Source organism: Melanerpes formicivorus, unplaced genomic scaffold, assembly GCF_026170545.1.
Source record: "Melanerpes formicivorus ecotype bairdi unplaced genomic scaffold, bMelFor1.0.p_v2 SCAF_32, whole genome shotgun sequence".
Lineage (NCBI taxonomy): Eukaryota > Metazoa > Chordata > Aves > Piciformes > Picidae > Melanerpes > Melanerpes formicivorus.
The window spans coordinates 339,997-361,355 of NW_027142384.1; the positions used below are offsets into that span (position 1 = coordinate 339,997).

The following is a 21,359-nucleotide window of genomic DNA, read 5'->3' on the forward strand; positions in this document are numbered from 1 at the left end:
AAGGTCTTCCCCGAGCCTCCTTTTCTTACACTAAATGACTCCAGTTCCCTTAGATGCTCCTCAAAAGGCATGTTCTCCAGACCCTTCACCAGCTTTGTTGCCCTTCTCTGGATGTGCTTCAGCACTTTCTGGAACAAATTTTTTTGTTGTGGTTTTATTTTGGGTCTGTGTAAAAGTGTTCATTTTCAGTAAGTAAATGCCACGGTACATGCACTGAATACCTGGATGCATTGCAGCTGCCCTTTTGTAGAACAGACCATCCTCCAAACAGCAGGATGGTTTCAATGTGTTTGTGTTACTGGAGTTTCTCTCCAGCCTTGTCAAAGTATACTACTTCTGCAAAGTACAGCTCAGAGAGTACATGAGAGATCTGGATATTTATCATAATGTAACTGTTGAAATGATGAAATATCTGAAATTTGGGATTTCTTTTTAATACTTTCCTTTGGGCTCCAATGTATTTCGGAGGCTGAAAGCCAAATACTGCCATAATAATAAATAAAACCCTTACATAAGCAGAAACAGGGAGGTTTCATCACGAACAATCAGGTGGCTCACAAGTCATTAAAAAGGTTATTGCACTTGAAAGTAAAAGAAATATCTGTTTCTGTTTTCCCTAAGTATTTCTTACATGCAAGGGCAAATATTCTATGTCAGCATTTTGAAACATGTTCATAATACATTATTTAAGTTTATCAGTGTTATCTTGAGTCATTTTTTCCTCACAGAAGAAATGTAAAGTGAGACTTAGGAAAACTTTTGCTTTTGAATAAAATGTTGCTGAAGCAATTGAGAGGTATGGATTTAAAGAAATTACTGTATCAACATCTAATTCTAAAAGGCCAGATTAATCCTACTTGTCATTCAGTCAAGGCTTAGATTCTGTAACAAGCACTGCATTGTATTTCTCTTGGATGCATGGATAGATTGATGGATGGAATTTTCCTACAAATTTCAAGAAGGCTGAGTGTGAGGTCCTGCACCTAGGTCAGGGCAATCCAGGGCAAACAGAAATACAGGCTGGGCAATGACTGGATTGAAAGCAGTCCTCTGGAGAAAGACTTGGGGTTACTGATGGATAAAAAGTGGAACATGAACTGGCAATATGTGCTTGCACCCCAGAACGCGACGCATGAGCAGCAGGTCGAGGGAGGTGATTCTCCACATCTGCTCTTCTCTGGTGAGACTTGTGTCCAGCTCTGGACCATTAGCATAAGAAAGGCATGAACCTGTTTTCAGTGTGTCCAGAGGAGGGCCCCAAAGATGATCAGGGGGCTGAAGCACCTCCTCGATTGATGACAGGCTGAGAGAATCGGGGTTGTTTAGCCCAGAGATGAGAAGGCTCCAGGGAGGCCCTATATCACCTTTCAGTATTTAAAGGGAACCTACAGGAAAGATAGAGAGTGATTGCTTTGTCAAGGAGTATACTGGTAGGACAAGGGACAACAGTTTCAAATTCAAAGAGGGTAGGTTTAGACTAGATATTAGGAAGAAGTTCTTAACTGTGAGAGCAGTGAGACACTGGAACAGGTTTCCCAGTGAAGTTGTGAATGCCACCTGCCTGAAAGTGTCTAAGCTAGGTTGGATGGGGCTTCAATCAGCCTAGCCTGATGTGATATGTCCCTGCCTGTGGCAGTGGAATTGGAACCAGATGATCTCTTAAGGTCCCTTCCAATCCAAACCAATCTATTATTATTTTATTTATATATTTATTTTTAATGTCTCTGTACTGACTTTTAAACATTCCTATAAAACAACAGAAGTAATATCAATCAGAGCAGAAAGCCAATCTTTGAATCCCTAGGCCTTATCCTCATTAACTTTAATGCCATTTTGCACCACTCTTGCAGTGCACAGGGGCCATAAACTGAATTACATTAAGCGTAAAATGTTTCCAGTGTGAGAACTAGACCCTCTGTATCTACAGCAGGTTTAGAATCACCTTCACAAAGATGGTAGAATGCTTCCTCCAATAATGCATGCTTTCCCATTTCTAACAGGGGGTCTGTGAGAGCTGCTTTCTGCAATGCTTCTTCCTTTCAGTCTGTATAATATTGGACAAGCTAGAAAAGATCCACAAGAAGAATCTTGCCAGAAAGAAAATGCTTTTCTGAGACAAATCAAATGTACTGGTGAAACTGGTTTACTGGCTGCATCAGCTCCACACTGGACTTATGGATATCCTACCCCTGTCTTAGGGTGATCCACGACAATTTCTCAGTTATTGAGTATAAGCTAATTAAAACAGCACTGGCCATTCAGGGACATACCTCTCTGCTATTACATTCCATGTAGGGGCATAGAATTCCACGTACAACTGAATAAAGAGTGCACCTTGTGTCACTGGGCACATTTACAGCCTAATCTTTGATTTTATTTTATCAATGACTTGGAAAATTTTGAGAGCCCTGAACAGCATGTCATGTTTCAGTATTTTCTTTCTTCTGGAAAATTTCTCTAGCTATTAGTAAAGCTTGATCTCAGGCCAGGCAATAGAGTTAGTTTGAGCTGAAGGACGACAGAAAATAGTAGTCAGATGTATTTTTACATACCAATGATACTCTTTTAAGAAGTTGTTAAATAAATCTGACAGAAAATCATGAATGTTTGGGTGAGAAACTCTAGATTAGTCACTGACACAATGAACTAAAATAGATGAAAACCAATTAGGCTGGTAGCTCTAGTCAAAAGTCTTCAATGTTTTAAGTAAAAAACTATTTTAATATAAGAATTGATAGTTGTCTAAGGATTTAATTTGATAACATGTCCAGCATGACTTCCTGGGCCCATTAAGAAACTTGAAAGTGACAGCAATGAGTAGCTCTAATTTTCCCATGCAGGCATTCAAGTCTGACATAGATCTACAGAGAGTCTGGGAAAACTAATTTGAGGGAAAAAAAAAAAAAAAGAAACATGTAAAGACATTTCTGTGTATTATTTGTTAGAGTTTAAATTCTGTAGAATTAAATATACAGCAGAAGAAACACTATAAAAACTTGAGTCCAACTCCTAAAGTCATGAAGCTATTGGTTGGCCCGGCAAGCTCTGAAATGAGCAGTGGTATTTGTGCTGTAAATCCAGCCCTTCATAGAGGAACTCTGCTATGAAAAAGGTTTGTGATCAGTGAGTCTGAGGCCAAGGGTTTGGACACAACAGAAGTTCTTTCCAGGAAAGGAACAAGACCTCCATCTGTTTTGATCAGACATGGAAGGGTTCAGTAAGAATTCATCCTTTGACCTTTGTCTTTCTTTCTTGATTCTCTTTCTTTACAATTGTTTTTTTCATTCTCCTCTGTGCTCCAACCCCAATATCTAGCATGCACCCATCTGTTAAAATATAAAAAGGGCTCCCTGCACTAGTATCTATTAAAGTGCCATATGGTTGAGGTATAGCCTTAGGTGGTGAGCATCACAGAGTGCATCTCTGCATTGAGGCTTAATTAGGTAAGTGCTTTTTAAGTAGCATCGTGGTTTCCCCTTAAATATTTACTATATCTCACCAAAGAAAAAGAGGAGATGAAGCTGATGTAAAATACAGCCTGGCATATGTCAATGAGTGTTCCCATCTTTTTCATAATGACTCACATCTCCTCATCTTCACCACTGGGAATAACGAAGGCAAAGTGGTCTCCTGAATGTGTATGCTCCCTCCACCTTGATCTGCCTAGCTTTCCTACCTCATTACTGCTGCTACAGATAGGGTTGTGCTCTGGGTTACATAGCACCATCTGTTACATAAGAGGAAGGAGCTATTTATTTCAGGATGCTGCTGCAGTATTGCATTATTGAGAGGGGGAAGAGCGAGGGGAATTATGTGCTTTTAGACGTCACTTAAGGTAATGGACTGGGGTGTAAAGCTTCAGAAATCCACCACCTCCAAACGAGTAGGAATCTAGTGCAGTGAAGGCTAAAGACTTCTAAAGAGAAACTTGGCAAAACATAATTTGAGGGTATTCTGATCCTCTCAACTGCAGGTCATGAACAAAGCAGTGAACTGACTCTAGGTAGTAAGGATTTAGTATTTCTTTGCTTGTTTTGTTTGTCAATGTTGTCAAAGGTGGAGTTCAGTATCTGAGGAGAGAGAACTGTGGGTGTTGGCCTCTTCTTCCCAGTAATAAGTGATAGGATGAGAGGAAATGGCCTCAAGCTGCACCAGGTGAGGTTTAGAGGAAGAAACTTCTTCAATGAAAGGGTTCTCAAATGCTGGAACAGGCTCCCCAAGGAGGTGATTGAATCCCCATCCTTGCAGGTGTTTAAAAGACAGAGAGGTGTAGTGCTAGGGAACGTGCGCGAGATTTGGTAGAGTTAGAGAATGAGAAAGAGTCTTTTCCAACCAAAACGATTCCATGATTCTGTGATTCTTCTGCTTGCTCTGTGTAAGGTTTTGTAGGCTTCTGCTCATTCATACTAAATATGACATCTGGTAACATTATTCCAAAAAAGGCAGTGGACAGTGCCAAAATTCACTGCTAATTGTTATTGTCTGGGAGATCTCAGTTGTACCAGATGGAGAAGACTCCGCAGTAGCTACCACAATTATTCTGCTTTACAAACATCTCTAGAGACATAAAGATAACTGAAAAGTCTCTTTCTATTCCATGAATTTTATGTAATTCCCTACAGTTTACTCTCTTTATTTTGTCTAGACTAGTATTTCATTTTTATGGGAAGCATGTAAAGACCTCAGTCACTGTGGTCTACAAGATCTATTAAAAATACCTAAATGGATATCCCTTTTTTTTTTCTTCCTCTGCCTTTTATTTAACAGATTTTAGCTATATAAAGGCTTCTTTGATACCCAAAAGTTCTCTCTGTGTCTCCTGGAGCCCTTAAATACTTCATCTCTCCTCTTTTGTCTGTTAATCCCTTACAACACTGCACACTAAAGAGTAAGTAAAATCTTGATAATTTCTGTTCACACAAATGCAACCAAAGGCACAATGCAGGATACAGAATGTATAGCTGGCTCTTCAGTGACTACTCATGATTATCTTCTCTCTCCAACAAACTTCTGTTTCTCATCAAAAGAAAATGAACACACTTCTGAAAGTCTACATAATCCCTTTAGTGATGCTGTTCATGATAGTGATAGAGAGGAGTCAAATAGATGTGGCAACTTGCTAAATCTGACCAGGGTGATTTTGAGGACATAGGGACAACTGCTTTTGCTAGAACAAAATGAGGAGATGATGGAACTGAGGTTGTTTTGCCTGGAGAAAAGCATGCTCAGGGGAGATCCCCTTGCTCTCTACAGTTCCCTGAAAGAATGTCATAACAAAGTGGGGGCAGATCTGTTCTCCCAAGTAAGAAGAAATGGGACAAGAGGAAACTGCCTCATATTGTTTTACGAGAGTTTTAGGAACAATTTCCTCACTGAACGTGTTGTCAAGCCTTAGAACAGGCTGCTCAGGGCTGTGGTGGAATCCCCATCCCTGGAAGTCTTTCAAAGATATGTAAATGTGGTGCTGAGGGACATGGTTTAGTGGTGACCTGGCAGTGCTGGACTGACAGTGTGACAGGATGAGATTTTTTTCCAACCAAAATAATTCCATGAATTCTCTAATATATCTGTGTTTTCCTGCCACAAGCCTTTGCTCTGATGCAAGGACCAACTGCTTTGGTCTTCCTGGTGTCTACTAAGATAACTCCCTTCTGATGGGATTATTGTTTTCATTAATCTAGTATTTATTGCTAGAGTCTAAGTGGAGCAACCACATGAAGCATACTTCCATTCAGTGCTTCAGCTCTGGCACCATCTGTATGAATAACACCAACATATGTATATAAACCCAGCATCACCCAGAGTTAATAGCAGCTGGTGTTCAGATGGATTCAAAAATTGCTTTATATTTACATCTATGGAATTTATTAGTTCTTTTTTAATTAGTTCCCTCTGCAGCAATCTATTTCCAGTGCTGGTCTTAATGAAAACATTGTAAGTTGCAGTTCTAATTCTAGTGCTAGGAGTTTTATCCATTCCATCTTTGTCCTCATTGACTGCAATCAATTCTGATCCCTTTCTAATTGAGTAGTCTTTATAAGAGAAAAAAAAAATAAATAAAAACCTGAGGCAGAAGTGTATTGCATTTAAGTACACTGGGTGCTGCACTGAAGGTTCCATCAGTGTAGAAGACAAGACTGCTGTGCAGGGTACACTGTCTCCTGTTGTATGTTCCTTTCCTAGTAAGTGAGCTTTTCAGTTCCCATTTTCTCTAGCTCTGCACAAACTATGTTATTAGAATCACAGAACCTTTAAGATCATCAAGGCTAATCATTGGCTGAACACTACCAACTATGGTTCCTGGAAGATTCTCAGATATGCTGAAATTGTAATGACCTGCTGAATGGGTAGTGAGTGATTCACACAGTGGGCAGCCTAGGCTACACACTCAAGTGTTTAAGCAGCACCCATCTCCTTAAAATTGTCTTTTTTCTGCAACTAGACATATTTTAATCTGAGTCAGCATTTTTCTTTCTGGTAGTTAATCCAAGCTGAAAGTCAAATGCTGGTGATTCTGCATGTTCCCAGAGGAGCATAAGACTTACCACATAGGTGCAAACTGATGGTCTGCTGTCTAGTATCTATTAGCTCCAACACAGATTTCTTCTTATCCAGCCAGTTTTTTGTGTGTCTCATTTTGGTGTTATACTGGGTGCTTCCCAGAATACTTCAGCATATTCATAAAGTTGGTTTATCTCTGTCCTTCCTCCCTTCACGCAACAGGTGTTGCCAACTGTGAATCTAGAGACACATAGGCAGTGACTGCATAGACCAAAAAAGATGTGGCCTGTTTGAAGGCAAGTGAGACTCTCGTCACTTGTTCATGAAGTTTGAGGGAGATGTGCATGGTCTGCCTCAAATGTTAACTTGCAGATCATGTTAAAAAAAATAAATAGATGAACGTTCAGATTGCTTAGGAGCACTCTGAAGGTAAGAAGGATGAAAATAGGCCACGTGAGTGATGGTACCCCTATATTTTAACATAACTTCTTCAAAATGCACCCATTGGAGTAGAAGTCTGATTAAAGAGGTGCAGTTGGAGCACTGTCCCTTGCTGTTCCCTGCTAGCAGCTTGTATGTGACAGCTATACCACTTACAAAAGGATGAACAAAATCCTTCACCTTTTTGTTCCAAGTGGCAACAGGAAGAAACATGCTGTCCTGAAACATCAACAAATCTAGCATCTCATCATCTCATCTCTAGCATCTATGCTCTCCTTTTCCTCCCCCTCAAGAGAAAGAGGATTTCTCTCACAGTGTCTGATGCAAGAAGGCGGCTGTGGCTTGTAGCTAAGCAAAGTTAATGCAGCTTAAAGCACAAAGTGAGCTCACAGATGGAGAAAGGCAAATGCTATCTCCGTGGTCATTCAGTGCTATCTGTTTAATGTCACCTAGATTTGGATCATGTATTTCTGGCAATTTTAACCTTTTTTTTTAAGGCACCAAAATTAAATCATAACCCTATTGCACCCTGAGCCTCACCCTTCCTCATTTCATTATTCTTCTGGAGATGGTTCCAGATAAGTTTATTTAGCTGTCAGAATGTTATGAAGGAAATCCCAAATGACAAGGATGGGGGGTTTTTTGACATGTAGGAGGACAGTTCTTCTACAAGAAAGAACATATGAAGAGAAAAAGAGTAGGCAGTTTTTGGAGGAAGCATCTCCTGTGAGTTAATATCTTGCAAAGAAACAAGGCCTTATTTTTAAGTGATTTTTGCTTCCTTCTCTCTCCTGATGTTCTTTAGTGTGAGCATTAAGATGTCCCTTAAGTTCACCTCATTCAGAAGATGGAATACCTTGTTTACATATTTCCAGATGTCAGCTTTGGATGGATCTTCATTTTTCTTACCTATTCACCATTTTTGCCTTTTCACCAGTGCATTGCCATAGCACTGTATAGGTGTCTTAGTGGATCCTGGACTAGAGTAACACATATGTGAAGTCATTTATAAGACAATGAAGCATCTGCAGTGTGATCAGTGTTAATGGTTAAAAGCAAGAGGTACAGAAAAACAGTTGTTTTGGTCCACAGGTCTCTGGACCAAAACAAATAGCTAGAGAGAAGATAGCAAAATGTCATGGAACCTTCATTAGTCTGTAAGTTTTTGCTTCAGGAAGCTCCTGGGGACTCCTGGCAGAACTTACTGGAAGAACTTGTCAGAACCCAAGTTTTATACCTCATACAACCTCATAAAATGCATTAATACCTTATGTCAACGGTGTGACTCCAATAATAAGAAGTTACTGGAGGCTGAAAAGGATCTGTGTCTTAAATTAAACATTTTCATGTTAAAGAACTATGTAATGACTTTTCAATCATATGCAGCTCTGCTGTGCACAGTGTGCCAAAAGGGAAAAAATTTAGTCAGCTCATTCAGCTAAGTCAGCTTAGCTTTTCCCCTTGTTTTAATGTGATAAGACAATGCTGCTGAGATTTGCTGTTCACTTGCCATTTAATCAGTGGTGACTGTGCAATGTCATTACCTGATATTTCACATATTCAACATCAGATAATTTAAAAATCCTCACACACATAGTGTTCCTACTTCTACAGCAGCATTTGATTTTGAGATTGGGCAAAATTACTGCTTCTTTCCCCCTTCTCATTCATGTTGTATCATCTCAAAGGCCTTGAACATTCCATCTTTGTGAAATGGATTTTCTCATGATCCCCAGATTTCAGCTAGCAATATTCAGTTCTGAAATATGGTATTACCTATTGCATTTCATGTCATAGGTATGTCATACTCTGCATTTTTGCCTCTAGGTGAAAATAAGATTCTGTCTCTGCTAGAGACCTTTTCTGTAGGTCTACATGACCTTATCTGTTGCCTGTTTCTTAAAAACTTTGCCATGTGCTGTGACACTGACAGGAAATGCATTGATAAAACAAATCTTCACAGCTTAGATGTAGAAGTGCTTGGGGTTAATTTCCTCCTAGGCACGTGCCAATCTTCAAGCATGAAGATGGAAAATTATATATCTTTTAGGGCAGTGTATCTCAAGGAGCTGTCTTAAAGAGACAACATATTTCTTGGACCATCAAGCAGTGCCTGTAGTATGGACTTGGGATTTCTTGTTGGGATTTTGAGTTTTGAGTTGTTTGGTTTGGGGTGGGTTTGTGTGTTGGGCTCATTGTGTGTGTTTGTTTTGGTTGGTTGGTTGGTTTGGGTGTTATTTGTTTGGGGGTTTTGTGGTTTTGTTTTCTGTTGTTGCTCTCATTTCTTGATTTCTGTTTTGCTTTAGGATCAATCTATACTATCCATAAGATACATCTAGAATAGAATAGAGTAAACCAGGTTGGAAGAGACCTTCGCGTCCAACCTATCATCCAACACCACCTAATCAACTAAACCATGCAACCAAGCACCCTATCAAGTCTCCTCCTAAACAGCTCCAATGATGGTGACTCCACCACCTCCCTGGGCAGCCCATTCCAATGGGCAATCACTCTCTCTGTGTAGAATTTCTTCATAACCTGCAGCCTAAACCTCCCCTGGCTCAGCTTGAGACTGTGTCCTCTTGTTCTGGTGCTGGTTGCCTGGGAGAAGAGACCAGTCCCCTCCTGGCTACAACCTTCCTTGAGGTAGTTGTAGAGAGCAAGGTCGTCTCCCCTGAGCGTCCTCTTCTCCAGGCTAAGCAAGCCCATCTCCCTCAGCCTGTCTTCATAGGGCTTGTGTTCCAAACCCCTCACCAACTTTGTCTACATTCTTGTGGTACTTGCATTAACATATGCCTCTAAAAATTCTATATTACCAGTGATCTACACCTGCCAAATCAGAATCCAGAAGGCCTCAATACTTCAAAAGGATCAGAATTTCAACAGGGGCATTCTTCTAAACTGAAAAAAGAAAGTATTTCAGTGATGTTGAATCAAAGGTGGTTGCTGGGCCTCATTGATGCAGTTAAAAGAATGCACAGGAGAAATAAGTGACTAAGTGAATATGAAGCAATATTGCACAGGGTATATCATCACTCTGCAATCTCATTTTTTTTCTGACAGAGGACTCTTGGGTTATTAGGTCTGTCCTATTTTAAGAAGCTGTTGTTAAAATTCCAGTATAGGCAGAAATGGCCAGTGTGACTGAACAAGAACAGCAGCTTTTCTGCTGTGGGCTGTTGTGCAGTACAGAAATGTCTAATTTCCATAATGAAAAGCAAATATCATTTAATTCCCTAGAAAAGCAGTGGGAAGAACTTTTCAAAAAAAGAACTAACTTTGATGAACAGTCTTTACTGAAGACAAAAGTCTTATCATCATACAGTTACTTGGAACAAAACCCCAGATTAAGACTTAGGTCTGGAAGGGCCACAGGGTCAGTAATGTAATTCTCAAATTGGTATCTGATTAGTTTCATCTTCAAAGAGGCACAAAACACCACAACTTTTTGAAGGGGTGTGATAGATGGGCTTGGTGGGCACCTGGTGTCCAGCCAGGGTCAATCCACTGCACTTGCCTGGAAAATCAGAGATTTCTGTACCTCTGAGAAATACCATGCTGAGTTCTCTAGTAGATTATTTTTAAAAAAAGAATATTAGCAACCACAAGTCACCAGAGGTAGAAAAATGTAACCAGGAGTTTCCATCTTTCCCTTCAACATTCAGAAACAGAAAACAGATCCTCATGTTACAGGATGCCATCTCCACTCTCAGCCTTGCAGGTAAGCTTAGGTTCTCTATCACAAACAAGATGGTGTTGTAGCATTTTGGCTCTGTCATATAAGTAGCTTCCAACTACATATACAGCAGGTTGAGAGGAAAGCAGATAAATACAATATGCTTTGACAGGAAATTGACTTAATCATTGTGGAATTGTTACTGTGTCCAGTTCTGGAGCCCCTATTACAAGAGGGATGTGGAGGTGCTGGAACATGTCCAGAGAAGGGCCACAAGGATGATCAGAGGGCTGGAGCACCTCTCCTATGAGGACAGACTGAAGGAGTTGGGGCTGTTCAGTCTGCAGAAGAGAAGGCTCCGAGGTGACCTAATTGTGGCCTTCCAGTATCTGAAGGGGGCCTACAGGAAGGCTGGGGAAGGACTTCTCAGGATCCCAGGTAGTGATAGGACTAGGGGGAATGGAATGAAGCTGGAGGTGGGGAGATTCAGGCTAGATGTGAGGAGGAGGCTCTTCACCATGAGAGTGGTGAAACCCTGGAATGGGTTGTCCAGGGAGGTGGTCGAGGCCCCATCCCTGGAGGTGTTTAAGCCCAGGCTGGATGAGGCTCTGTCCAGCCTGATCTAGTGTGGGGTGTCCCTGCCCATGGCAGGGGGGTTGGAACTAGATGATCCTTGTGGTCCCTTCCAACCCTGAATGATGCTATGATGATACTATGATACTATGAATCCAAAACCATCAAAAAACATTTACAGCTTGAGGATAGGTTTAGAACATGAGCTGGAACACTGATTGAAAAACTAAACAAGAAAACAAATCCAACCCCCCCTGAATTAAACAAAAATGGCAAAATCAATATGAGGACCTAATATTTCTTTTTTGTGGTCTTCAGCTCAGGATACCTGTGCTGAGGGTCCAGCTCTGGCATATGGTCACTCCCTGAGGGGGTTTGGCATATTGAGAAGGTGGCTTTAAGTAGTTTGAAGAGCTGTTTCCATGTCCATGCTTTCTGTATTCAGTACCAAAATTTGCCTGTTTATTCTGTCACATATTCTTCATCCTTTGGACAATCCATCAAACTTACTTCAACAGTGTGGGTTTATAGACTGTCACTTTGCAGGGCAACTGTAACAACTTTCATATGGACTTGATGCAAAGCTGGATGAGTGAGATGGTTTGCACTGTCTTTAGTTGTCACCTGCCCTCTTTTTATGATGCAAACTTCCATTTGATAATTTCAGAGGTTCTCTTTAATCATCTTATTCAGCTTACAATGAAAGTTGTGTCATACTATGAAGGAATCATTCCACTGGCCAAAAATCTCTCTGCATATACATAATGGTTGACTACTGTTAATAATGGACTACAGTTTATCTGAATGAGCCTTCTTACCTGAATGAGCTTAATGTCTATGGAAAAGCCTTAAATCTGTATACATTTTAAACAGTTCAATGCTGTATCATGAGGACTTTGTGTGATATGTGTCATCACATTTACTTGGAAGAAAGACAAAGATTGTGCTTGATTCAAAACAACAGCAGGTAGGATCAAATTAGTATTACTCAGAAGAATTTATCTTCCCATGAGACTAGCTCTTTAGTTCTCAGGCAGAACACCCTGGACTAAATGAGTGAGCAGAGTCACAAACAGGTGAGAGAGGTTTCTGTGAAGCCAAGGAGGGCTGTAGGACAGATGCTTATATCAGGTTCTTATTGCATCTTAGAGCTACCATGTGCCTGGAGGACCTCTTTACAGTCTTTTTTTGCAGGTCACAGTGAAAATGTATGTTAGCCTTCACAGGAGAGTAATTTTAGCAGCTGATAACAGCAGAACCTTTTTTCATTTGCCTTTTGCTTTCCAGCTCTCTCTCTTTATGCATAAAAAAAAAAATCAAGATGAATATGCCTGTTTTCTTTCATTGACAACAAAGGTAATAGGAATGACTCACTGGCCATATGAACAAAGCCTCAAGTCACCCAAGTTTTTACTGGTAAAGTTCCACAGATATTACAAAACCCCAAAGATCTACCCCAATATAGCTTTTTAATTATTCTTTTGTCTCAGATTTGTAATTTAGTTCTCTATTTGTACAGTAACCAATATAAGACTGTATAGTTCATGGCAGGAACTGCTAAACTCAGCATAACTATTACTATAGAAAGCAGCAAGAAAACCTCTTTAGTAAAAATCCAAGAGTATGACAGACCTCAAACTCTTTTTCAGCAAGTCAGAATAACTCATTTTTATCTTCAGCTAAACCAGAAACATACATTAAGTCTGTCGATTTGTTGGCCCAATATATCTTTTAGTTAGATTGTGCCTGGAGAGTCTCTCTTCTTACACTCAAGAGACAAGTCTGTAGATTATCTCTTTCTAATTTAAATGACTTTTGCAATGTTGAATATTTTCCCTGCCTGCAAATCAAGATTCATAATCCCCAGTAGCAGCAAACCCTGCCAAGAGTAATGGCCTGTGCTGTAGTAGAGTTTGCTTTCATGTCAAGCATATGGTGCCCTTCATCCCAGTCCTTGGAGAGAAAGCCTATCAAAGGCCCGCAGGATCTGATTAGACCACATTCATTCTCTCCTGTGTACAGGCATGTGTGTGCCTATAGTTAAGCTCTCTCACTCACTCAAACACACACATGCATACACACATCCACATGTTGATCATGAAGGAGCATGGCCAACTTATTTAAGGCAGGCATCTGTTGGAGATTGACTCAAATTTCTCATTTACTGAATAATTGCATTTGTATCGCACAGTTGTTGATTGCTTGGCTTCAATGAAACTGTGCTGAGGGCATAGAGAATCATAGAATTGGTTTTGTTGGAAAAGACCTCCAAGGTCATCAAGTCCAACCATCAACTCAGCACTACCACAATCACTAAACCATGGCCCAAAGTGCCACGTCCACACATTTTTTGAATGCCTGCAGGGACGCTGACTCCACCACTTCTCTGGGCAGCCTATTCCAATGTGATCACTCTTTCAGGAGAGGAATTTTTCTAGCACCTCCAGGCCCTGTTCCACTTTCTAGCCACTCTTCCTAAAGCCCATAGCATTGTTTGGGGTTGTTGTGACCCAAGTGCAGGACCTCATACAATTGACATCATGCAACCAGTTTGCAATTGGGTGATGCTATCATAGTGAGCATAGGCAAAGCACTGAAAACAGATTGAGTGGAGTGATCCTTCCCCTCAGCACTGGTGAGAAACATCTGGGGTGCTTTGTCCAGTGCTGGGCTCCCCAGGACGAAAAGCAGACACAGATATACTGAAGTGAGTGCAGCAAAGTGCCATGAGATTCATTAAGGAATGTGAGTATTTGAAATATGAGGAAAGGCTGAAAGAGCTCTGACCACTTCACTTCAGCTGACCCTGATCTGAGCCGGTAATTGGATGAGATGATCTCTGGAGACCTCTTCCCACCTCCTCCATTCTGTGGTTCTGTGACTTGCACAGGCAGTGAATCCGTTGTTGATTGGCGCCTAACAAGATGTTCCTTCATTTTCAAGTAGTTTTCTTTTCACTCCACTTATAGCCTTTCCTCTGAAAAATGATCATGAAATATTAAGTGAACCAGAAAGTGAGAATGGTTCCAAAGTGAATGTTACAGAATGAGTGATGTCCATTGCTATTCCAGAGCCTTTCCACTATTGTGAGTAACTCTTGCAAATCACGTTAAGCAATATTAGAAGGGCTTCTACTAATAAATTTGTGCCGCTGAATTTAGGTGTCCACAGCGCATATTTCAGCACCTGAGACAGTCATCCTGAAGATTCCTCTGTAATTAATACTTGTCAATAACAGTTAGTGAAAATTAGGGCATTCTGAAGTAGGTAACTTTATTCAAATGACCCCCACCCTAAAATCCCCTTGGTTGTATTGATTAGACCTGTAATTATTGTAATGGGAGCTTGGCGTCTGGGAGCCTGGGAGTGATGAAGATAGTTACACCTTAAATTAGCTGAGAGGAATGTCATCTTCAGAAGGATAACTCTTTCTCATTAGAGTGTTTCTATTAGCTCTTTGTGATGTTTGTGTGAATGCAACACAGGAACTCTTCTATGCTTTGTATATGCAGTGCAGTGCACAAAAACGTTGTCTAAACAATAGCTCTTCTCTTTCCAGTTCTTACAGGAATTGGAAAGAAACTTGCACTTCTATAGAACAAACAAACAAAATAGACTCTTTATTTTCATTAACATTGAGTAAATATTTTATGTAGTAGAGATCCACACATGGTATAGAGAGAAAGTGTATGAAAAAGTATTTCTTAGATATATTCTCTCCCGCAAAGTGCATCAATGTCGTACTCTGGCTTCTACATCTAGTCTGTGTTTCAGGACAGTGTATTTTTCAAACTAGATACTGCACCTGTATCATGTGACAGGATGAGGAAATGGCCTCAAGTTGTACCAGGTGAGGATTAGAGTAGATATTAAGAAGAATTTCTTTACTGAAGGAGTGGTTAGGCATTGTGACAGGCTGCCCAGGGAGGTGGTGGAGTCGCCGTCCCTGGAGGTATTCAAGAGGGGATTGGACATGGCACTTGGTGCCATGGTCTAGTCATGAGGTCTGTGGTGACAAGTTGGACTCGATCTTTGAGGTCTCTTCCAACCTTTGTGATACTGTGATACTGTGGTGGAGTTGCTGTGCCTGTAGGTGTTCAGAGCACTCGGAGCCATGGTACTCTGGGAGACGGTTTAATGGCCACGGTGGTGTTGTGTTGACAGCTGGACTCAATGATCTTAGAGGATTTTTCCAACCAAAACAATTCTGTGATTCTATGGTTGTCTGGGTGTGGGAATGTTGGCATGGAAGAGAACACAAAATCTGTTATTTTGCTTGCTGCAGGAGGCTTTATGCTGTATTTTCTGTATAAATTTGGTTTTCCTTATACTCTCAGGCTTCCACTACTTCTCCTTCCACAGTTACCTTAGACTGGAGTCCATGCAAATACACTTTTCTGAGATAATGTCTGCTTCATTGTTGACTATGGGTTTTGGGAACAGCTTGAGTAGTCACCCTTCAACAAATAACAACTTTCCATCAGCAAATTTAAGGAATTGTGTGAATACTTACCAGTTATTCTTGCTTTTGCAGACCCTGTGATCACCCCGTGAAGTGGAATGGATTCTCCAGACATCTCACGTTCAGGCTCTACATCAATGTCTGCTTTGCTGGTCACATTGTATTAAAATTGCTCTAGCAAACAAACATTAACTGTATGAAAGTAAAGCTAAGTTTTTTACTGTGTGTTACTACAATTGTGAATAATTTGTCCTTTGTTTTTAATCTTTCATTGCTGACATATTTTATTTTATGTTACAGATTTTGATTACGTCCCCTGTGTATCTGGGGAACACTGTTTCATTGCCTCCAGATTTGGTATAAAATGTGCTGTAAGATATGTAGCTGTTAATTCATCTTTATTATTTGTGGTTTTAGCATGCTCCTGATCTCCAGTTCTGCTCACTGGAAACATGAAACTCAAAATGCTTCATTTGATTCTTTTTTGTTGTCGTTTTTGTACGTTTTAGAAATAATCTAGCTCAGGTTCTCATACTGTGCTCTGCTGCTTTAGAATTTGCTCCGCTGGATCTGAGCTATAGCAACTTTACAATTATATGTGCCATTTGCAAACACATCAATTAGATGCTTATTTGATCCCATTGTATGCTTGAAACACCACACGTATTTATGAGGAACACTAGTAAAGGAGCAGGACAAATAAACAGTTAGACATTAGAAAAGAAAAGAAAAAGACCTTTAGTCTGTTACAAAAAATCAGGCAAGGCATCTCATGAAAAATGTCACAGTTTCCATTAGATTTCACTCCATAGATTTCACTGTAACCAGCACTTAGGATTTTGTTCCGTTTTCACCCACAATATTTTCTGCTGAAAACACGATTGGAAATGCCATTTCAGTTCTTCTTTAAATGTGTCATGTACTATAAATGCAGTTTTCCTCCAGTAGATAAAGCATTTAAAAAAAAATGCTTTTAATTAAAATGTCATAGGAATTATTGAAGAGAACTTCACAAGCTGATTTTTTTTTTCTTCTTTTAAGAAGTTGCCTCTTTTACAAAAATGTTTCTCAACAGGGAAAAAAAAAAAAAAGTTAAATAAAAAATAATCAGCTATCTCTCTGTGGTATGGATTTTTAGTTACTCTGAAGGCTTAGCAAAGAATAACAAATGCTTAACTGAATTCTTACCTGCACTGATTTCCATTACATGCTTCCTTTCCAAAAAGCTTTCGTCAGTAAGGGTTGAGCACAGAAAATGCTCAGAGAAATCTTGCACGCTCATTCAAAGGGTCAAAACTGTAAAACTTCTTAAATCAATGCAGTTGTGTTTGGTGAGGAGACAAAAGTCATAGTTTCTGGTGTTTTTTCTCTGGATCTATCCTACAAAATCTACCTAACTGGGTGATTATGTGCAATATTAAATATTCATTAGTTCCTATTAAGGATAGCTAATTAATAGAACAATACTCTTATTCCAACTGAGCTTAGTGCTGGCATGAAATTACAAATTAAGATACCCACTGCTTTACCTTACTGCATAGAGCTTACTCCTGAAATAGAGCCCCTGACTCGACTGCAAACTTCAGACTGCTTTTATCAGCACATTTGGCAAATCCTGTAGTGATGAAAATGATTTTCATCTCGTTAGTAAGAGCTGAAATGAACCCAGCTTGTAGCTGATTGCAAGCAAATATTTTGAGCTGCATTTGAACAAGGGATCCAGAACAAACAATCCTTGCCCCTTCGCTAATCCCATTCATTAGAAGCTCAGTGATTACCTCATTAGTATGATACAGGGCAGGGACAAACTGATGGAGCTTTCAATGAGCCAGCTTACACTGCAGATGCATCTGACACTGATGACCCAGGTGAGGTATTTCACAACTGAAAACTACAGAAGCTGCCTCATCTGCAAACCTGCTGGGGGTGCACTGAGTCTCACTGTCAATATATTGATGAAGATACTGAACAGCACTGGTCCCAGTACAGACCCTTGATGAATGAAGACTGCGGTAAGACAGGCTGTGCTCCTGCAGGGTGTGTGAGTTAATGGTGGAGCAGATTTCCATTTTCAGCCTATGGAGGACCCCATGCCAGAGCAGGCACATTCCTGAAGGAGGCTGTGACCTCCTGCACAGAGGACAACCTCAATGGGAGCAGGCTTCTGGCAGCTCCTGTGTCCCCATGGAGAGAGGAGCCTACACTGGAGCAGATTTGCTGATAGGACCTGTGGGTAAGTATCATGTTGAAGAAATTCAAGGACAACTGTCTCCTATGTGAGGTACTCCATGCTGGAGCAGAGGAAGAGTGGAGTGGTCCTTCTTTTGAGGAGGAAGGAGTAGCAGAGACATGTGAAATGACCACACACCCCATTCCCCTGTGCCATAGAGAAACTCAGGAGTGAAGTTGAGCCTAGGAAGAAGGGAGGGGAGGAGGGAAGGTGTTTGGAGATTTGCTCTTTATTTGATCATACCCTTTTTAAGATTTTGACTGTCAATAAATTAAATTAATTTCCTCAGGTCAAGTCTGTTTTGCCCAGAGTCAACCTTCCACAAGCTGGCTGCTGAAGTGGGCTGTCGTGAGAGCAGAGAGGTAGAATCACTTACCTTGACCTGTTGGCCACACTTCTTTGGATGCACCCCAGGATACCATTGTCTTTCTGGGCTGCAAGTCTGCATTGACAGCTCGTGTCCAATTTTTCATCCACCAGTCTACCCAAGTCCTTCTCCACTAGACTGCTCTCAATCCATTAATCACCCAACCTATACCAATACTGGTGGTTGCTTTGACTCTGGATGGCATCCCATCCCTCAGATGTGTCAGCTGTACCACTCAATTTTATGTTATCCACAAACTTGCTGAAGGTTGCACTCAATCCTGTACTCTGTCATTAATAAAGATATTAAGTAGCACTAGGCCTGATACAGAGAGTCCTGAGGGATAGCTCTTGTCATAACCTCCATTTGGACAATGAGCCATTGACCACAAAATTGACTGGAACTTCACTTACAAGTGCAACTGAAGATAAGTTTTCTGTTGCTTTACTTACTTCATAGGCACATTTTCCTTCTCCTTCCTCATGGCAAGTATATCTAACGGTGCCATTAAACAGCTGTTTATGCTACTGATGCTCTGGATGAAAATACTGCCGTAGATTTTTCTTCTTTATCACAGGCAGAGACAAGGAGCTCAAAGCTTTCCAACAGCAGGCAGTTCAATTTGGGCAGATCCTGTAAGTCACTATGGGGTAGGGGGTTAATATGAGAACAGGATATGACAGGGAAAAATTCTAATAAAACCTATTTTCCTGGGCATAATGAGGAGCTAGAGCATGCTGTTAACAGTGGCAGAAAAGTTAAAAAGATCCTGACAAAATAAATTAAAAAGAGGCACATCAGAAACATGGTGAGCTAAGTACCCAGTTCAATTATTAAGTTGTCAGATCCTCTTACTCAGGAGTGGAATAGGAAGCAGTTTTTATCTCTAGTGCCTTAAGGACAAGCATGAACATGAGAAAACAAACCTATTTGGCATGTCTCTTGCTGTCACAGACAAGACATTCAGGAGCCAGTGAAATTTCTCAGATCTGAGTTTTTTTGCAAATGGAGATTGTTCCCAAAAGCTAAGCCTGGAAAAGGATATAGGTGTCAAATCTGATTGTGTTGTGCATTCCATCTTCTGGACAACTATTCTGTGACCTTTCAGCCCGTTTTATGATGTAAGTGAAAACTTTTATGGGATATGTAAATGTACTGGGAAGATGGCTGCTTGAGCTAACCAGGAGAAAGATCTGAGGAGAATTCTGAGGGGATTTCTTGTGGCTTGAAAAGGAATTTCAGAAGTCTATTAATAATGCAGACAGAAACCAAAAGAAAACAAAAAAGGCCCAGCTTGGTTTTTTTTTCATAGATTTTGGCTTCTACTGTTGTAATTTCACATCCCTTTTTTCTTTCCATCAAAAAGGTAGCTAGTCGGCCTCAGTGAACCCTTTCCACTTCATCATAATTTTGCAGCTTCTGTTATATACCCCTTAAGTTGTCCTTTTTTTGGTGTGAATAGTCTCAGATGACTTGGCCTTTCATTAGGTAACCTGCCTAGTCTTCATGACTTACTCTTTCAGGTAGTTAAAGGAGTATCTTACATAGAAGCTATAGGTTGTATGCCTGACTTCTAGACAGCAACAGTTAGCTGAAAGGAATTCAGTCTTTTATCTAAGGTGTTCTGTGCAAGAAAGACATCTGTTGTCTTCTGTGCATGGTGCATTTTGATCCAAAGTCTGCTGAAGTTATTGTACATATCAGGCATTGTATTTTGCTGTTCACCAGTGCTGATCATTTCTTGGGCAAGTGCAAAAGAAAGTAAACAAAAAAATGAAATGGAAATGACTGACATGTTTCTCAACTCTAGCATTTCATGTCTCTAGAAGCATATGGAGTAAAAGTGAAGAATGATGGGTCAGGTCAACAGATCATTCGCTAACAATTTCCTAATCTAACAATTTACTAATCTACAGTTTCTGTTGGTCTAAGGGGGCCATGGAACACTGGAAATAGCTGCAATTCACCCCTTTGGTTTAATTGTGTTAACCCACGTAATTAGGTGCAGCCTCTTTCAAAGCATCAGCCCAGAGCATATTAATGATCCCTTGCCTGAGCTGTGTTTCTCATGTCTTCACTCATTACAGGCTTCCACGTGGTAGAACTGAGCTGAGCCTAATCGGACCACAAAGAATAATGGTTATAATTGGTCTGGAGCAGCTTAGTAAAATGTAACAAGACACTTCAACTGACTTCTTCTTGGTATTACTGATGCTAGAATTTATCATTTACTTTGGACAGTGAACCAACTCCACCTCACTTTGCCACGGAAGGGAGAAGAATAAAACATGATGATGAGTGGTAATTTAGTTAATGATTATACAAAGTAATAGCAGAAATTGGCAAGTTTCACAATAAAAGTCAGGGATTCCTGACCCTTGGAAGCTGTCATTAACTGAGATGTTGGGTTTGAGATGCCATTTAGGAAAGAAGATAAGTCACTGCTGCTGTGTAAGCATCATTTCAGTGAAACAGCGTTATGACTGATGCCAATATCACTACCAATCATACCATCTACAGACACATGTATTAATTAAATAGAGATCACCTATTAGCAAAGTGAACATGTTAGGCTTTGTGGCTGATATGAAGAAGGCAAGGAAGGTTTTGTGATGAGGCTTTACAAAATTGTGTAGGAAAGTGAATTCTCATTTGAAAGATTTATTATATTAACTTTATTTGATATTTTTTCCTTCCTCATTCTATTACTTGCTTCTCTTCTCTTCTCTTCTCTTCTCTTCTCTTCTCTTCTCTTCTCTTCTCTTCTCTTCTCTTCTCTTCTCTTCTCTTCTCTTCTCTTCTCTTCTCTTCTCTTCTCTTCTCTTCTCTTCTCTTCTCTTCTCTTCTCTTCCTCTTCTCTTCTCTTCTCATCACTTTTCAAAGTATTTTGCTTGCTTTTTCAACTCCTTGTTTCAACTTCTGTCTGGTTGCTTCAACAATCCTTTTGACAACCTAATGTAATCTCTTCCTACTCAGGAATACCACCAGTACAGTGGATATAGTGAATAATCTCAGTGCTGAGTGTTTGTTGGGTTTGGGGTTTTGTTTTTGGTTTTTTTTGACAAAGGAAAAAGCTGAAAATTTCATGACAGGCAATACTGAAAAGTTT

The 21,359-nt window shown here is 40.2% G+C and overlaps 1 protein-coding gene across 1 annotated transcript in view; it reads left to right on the forward strand.

Moving 5' to 3' along the window:
- Window positions 1-16,121, forward strand: part of TSNARE1 (t-SNARE domain containing 1) — a gene marked incomplete at its 5' end in the record, with an annotated part of 308,499 nt that extends 292,378 nt beyond the window's left edge. The window contains one exon of the mRNA XM_068155430.1: window positions 15,726-16,121. The remainder of the gene's footprint in view (window positions 1-15,725) is intronic.
- Window positions 16,122-21,359: the final 5,238 nt, after the last annotated feature.